We start from the raw sequence: 4,977 nt of genomic DNA on the forward strand, positions 1-4,977 counted from the left end.
TCGACTGCAAAGCTATGTCGCGTGCTGCGGTATGCGGAGACACTAAAACCACCATAGTAAAACACAGATGAAGCTTCTAAGATGATGTAATAGTCAGTAAGAAGTAGTACAATTCAAGTTTTAGGTATCGATTATTGACTTTTTAGCTGCCCTTGGTGCCTTGGACATGAGCTAAGACCTTAAGATTCTGCATGAAAGGAGGACTAGCAGCCGAGTTGCACGGGAGAATGTGAAAAGTGTTCATATGTAGTAAAAACCTGAGAAATCCGTCCGTTTTCGTCATTTGTTATCGAATCGACTTAAAGCCAGATCGTCACATTGGCCGCTCTTCTCTCTGAAACGGTTGTACTTATCGTCTGCAAAGCTATGTCGCGGGCTGCGGTATGCGGAGACACTAAAAGCATCATGGTAGAACACAGATGAAGCTTCTAAGTTGATGTAATAGCCAGTAAGAAGTAGTACAATTCAAGTTTTAGGTATCGATTATTGACTTTGTAGCTGCCCTTGGTGCCTTGGACATGAGCTAGGACCTTAAGATTCTGCATGAAAGGAGGACTAGCAGCCGAGTTGCAGGGGAGAATATAAAAAGTGATCATATGTAGTAAAAGCCTGAGAATTCTGTTCGTTATCGTCATTTGTTATCGAATCGACTTAAAGCCAGATCGTCACCTTAGCCGCTCTTCTCTCTGAAACGATTGTACTTATCGACTGCAAAGCTATGTCGCGTGCTGCGGTATGCGGAGACACTAAAAGCACCATAGTAGAACACAGATGAAGCTTCTAAGCTGATGTAATACCCAGTAAGAAGTAGTACAATTCATGTTATAGTTATCGATTATTAAATTCTTAGCTTGCTTTGGTGACTTGAACATGAGCTAGGACCTTAAGATTCTGCATGAAAGGAGGACTAGCAGCCGAGTTGCACTGGAGAATGTGGAAAATGTTCACATGTAGTAAAAACCTGAGAAATCCTTACGTTTTGGTCATTTGTTATCGAATCGACTTAAAGCCAGATCGTCACATTGGCCGCTCTTCTCTCTGAAACGGTTGTACTTATCGTCTGCAAAGCTATGTCGTGTGCTGCGATATTCGGAGACACTAAAAGCACCATAGTAGAACACAGATGAAGCTTCTAAGTTGAAGTAATATCCAGTAAGATGTAGTACAATTCAAGTCTTAGGTATCGATTATTGACTTTTTACCATTCTTTGGTGCCTTGGACATGAGCTAGGACCTTAAAATTCTGCATGAGCGGAGGACTAGCAGCCGAGTTTCAGGGGAGAATGTAAAAAGTGTTCATATGTAGTAAAAACCTTAGAAATCCGTTCGTTATCGTCATTTGTTATCGAATCGCCTTAAAGCCAGATCGTCACATTAGCCGCTCTTCTCTCTGAAACGGTTGTACTTATCGACTGCAAAGCTATGTCGTGTGCTGCGATATTCGGAGACACTAAAAGCACCATAGTAGAACACAGATGAAGCTTCTAAGTTGAAGTAATATCCAGTAAGATGTAGTACAATTCAAGTCTTAGGTATCGATTATTGACTTTTTACCATTCTTTGGTGCCTTGGACATGAGCTAGGACCTTAAAATTCTGCATGAGCGGAGGACTAGCAGCCGAGTTTCAGGGGAGAATGTAAAAAGTGTTCATATGTAGTAAAAACCTGAGAAATCCGTTCGTTATCGTCATTTGTTATCGAATCGCCTTAAAGCCAGATCGTCACATTAGCCGCTCTTCTCTCTGAAACGGTTGTACTTATCGTCTGCAAAGCTATGTCGCGTGCTGCGGTATGCGGAGACACTAAAAGCACCATAGTAGAACACAGATGAAGCTTCTAAGATGATGTAATAGCCAGTAAGAAGTAGTACATTTCAAGTTTTTGGTATCGATTATTGACTTTTTAGCTGCCCTTGGTGCCTTGGACATGAGCTAGGACCTTAAGATTCTGCATGAAAGGAGGACTAGCAGCCGAGTTGCAGGGCAGAATGTAAAAAGTGATCATATGTAGTAAAAGCCTGAGAATTCTGTTCGTTATCGTCATTTGTTATCGAATCGACTTAAAGCCAGATCGTCACCTTAGCCGCTCTTCTCTCAGAAACGATTGTACTTATCGACTGCAAAGCTATGTCGCGTGCTGCGGTATGCGGAGACACTAAAACCACCATAGTAAAACACAGATGAAGCTTCTAAGATGATGTAATAGTCAGTAAGAAGTAGTACAATTCAAGTTTTAGGTATCGATTATTGACTTTTTAGGTGGCTTTGGTGCCTTGGACATGAGCTAGGACCTTAAGATTCTGCATGAAAGGAGGACTAGCAGCCGAGTTGCAGGGGAGAATGTAAAATGTGTTCATATGTAGTAAAAACCTGAGAAATCCGTTCGTTATCGTCATTTGTTATCGAATCGACTTAAAGCCAGATCGTCACATTAGCCGCTCTTCTCTCTGAAACGGTTGTACTTATCGACTGCAAAGCTATGTCGCGTGCTGCGGTATGCGGAGACACTAAAAGCACCATAGTAGAACACAGATGAAGCTTCTAAGCTGATGTAATACCCAGTAAGAAGTAGTACAATATGTTATAGGTATCGATTATTAAATTCTTAGCTTGCTTTGGTGACTTGAACATGAGCTAGGACCTTAAGATTCTGCATGAAAGGAGGACTAGCAGCCGAGTTGCACTGGAGAATGTGGAAAATGTTCATATGTAGTAAAAACCTGAGAAATCCTTACGTTTTCGTCATTTGTTATCGAATCGACTTAAAGCCAGATCGTCACATTGGCCGCTCTTCTCTCTGAAACGGTTGTACTTATCGTCTGCAAAGCTATGTCGCGTGCTGCGGTATGCGGAGACACTAAAAGCACCAAAGTAGAACACAGATGAAGCTTCTAAGTTGATGTAATAGCCAGTAAGAAGTAGTACAATTCAAGTTTTAGGTATCAATTATTGACGTTTAAGCTGGCTTTGGTGTCTTGGACATGAGCTAGGGCCTTAAGATTCTGCAAGAAAGGAGGACTAGCAGCCGAGTTGCGAGGGAGAAAGTGAAAAGTGTTCATATGTAGTAAAAACCTGAGAAATCCGTCCGTTTTCGTCATTTGTTATCGAATCGACGTAAAGCCAGATCGTCACATTGGCCGCTCTTCTCTCTGAAACAGTTGTACTTATCGTCTGCAAAGCTATGTCGCGTGCTGCGGTATGCGGAGACACTAAAAGCACCATAGTAGATCACAGATGAAGCTTCTAAGTTGATGTAATAGGCAGTAAGAAGTAGTACAATTCAAGTCTTAGGTATCGATTATTGACTTTTTACCATTCTTTGGTGCCTTGGACATGAGCCAGGACCTTAAAATTCTGCATGAACGGAGGACTAGCAGCCGAGTTGCAGGGGAGAATGTAAAAAGTGTTCATATGTAGTAAAAACCTGAGAAATCCGTTCGTTATCGTCATTTGTTATCGAATCGCCTTAAAGCCAGATCGTCACATTAGCCGCTCTTCTCTCTGAAACGGTTGTACTTATCGACTGCAAAGCTATGTCGCGTGCTGCGATATTCGGAGACACTAAAAGCACCATAGTAGAACACAGATGAAGCTTCTAAGTTGAAGTAATATCCAGTAAGATGTAGTACAATTCAAGTCTTGGGTATCGATTATTGACTTTTTACCATTCTTTGGTGCCTTGGACATGAGCTAGGAACTTAAAATTCTGCATGAACGGAGGACTAGCAGCCGAGTTGCTTGGGAGAATGTGAAAAGTGTTCATATGTAGTAAAAACCTGAGAAATCCGTCCGTTTTCGTCATTTGTTATCGAATCGTCTTAAAGCCAGATCGTCACATTGGCGCTCTTCTCTTTGAAACGGTTGTACTTATCGTCTGCAAAGCTATGTCGCGTGCTGCGGTATGCGGAGACACTAAAAGCACCATAGTAGAACACAGATGAAGCTTCTAAGATGATGTAATAGCCAGTAAGAAGTAGTACAATTCAAGTGTTAGGTATCGATTATTGACTTTTTAGCTGGCTTTGGTGACTTGGACATGAGCTAAGACCTTAAGATTCTGCATGAAACGAGGACTAGCAGCCGAGTTGCACGGGAGAATGTGAAAAGTGTTCATATGTAGTAAAAACCTGAGAAATCCGTTCGTTATCGTCATTTGTTATCGAATCGCCTTAAAGCCAGATCGTCACATTAGCCGCTCTTCTCTCTGAAACGGTTGTACTTATCGACTGCAAAGCTATGTCGCGTGCTGCGATATTCGGAGACACTAAAAGCACCATAGTAGAACACAGATGAAGCTTCTAAGTTGAAGTAATATCCAGTAAGATGTAGTACAATTCAAGTCTTAGGTATCGATTATTGACTTTTTACCATTCTTTGGTGCCTTGGACATGAGCTAGAACCTTAAAATTCTGCATGAACGGAGGACTAGCAGCCGAGTTGCAGGGGAGAATGTAAAAAGTGTTCATATGTAGTAAAAACCTGAGAAATCCGTTCGTTATCGTCATTTGTTATCGAATCGCCTTAAAGCCAGATCGTCACATTAGCCACTTTTCTCTCTGAAACGGTTGTACTTATCGACTGCAAAGCTATGTCGCGTGCTGCGATATATTCGGAGACACTAAAAGCACCATAGTAGAACACAGATGAAGCTTCTAAGATGATGTAATAGCCAGTAAGAAGTAGTACAATTCAAGTGTTAGGTATCGATTATTGACTTTTTAGCTGGCTTTGGTGACTTGGACATGAGCTAAGACCTTAAGATTCTGCATGAAACGAGGACTAGCAGCCGAGTTGCACGGGAGAATGTGAAAAGTGTTCATATGTAGTAAAAACCTGAGAAATCCGTCCGTTTTCGTCATTTGTTATCGAATCGACTTAAAGCCAGATCGTCACATTGGCCGCTCTTCTCTCTGAAACGGTTGTACTTATCGTCTGCAGAGCTATGTCGCGTGCTGCGGTATGCGGAGACACTAAAAGC

Source organism: Schistocerca gregaria, unplaced genomic scaffold (genome assembly GCF_023897955.1).
Source record: "Schistocerca gregaria isolate iqSchGreg1 unplaced genomic scaffold, iqSchGreg1.2 ptg000280l, whole genome shotgun sequence".
Taxonomy (NCBI): domain Eukaryota; kingdom Metazoa; phylum Arthropoda; class Insecta; order Orthoptera; family Acrididae; genus Schistocerca; species Schistocerca gregaria.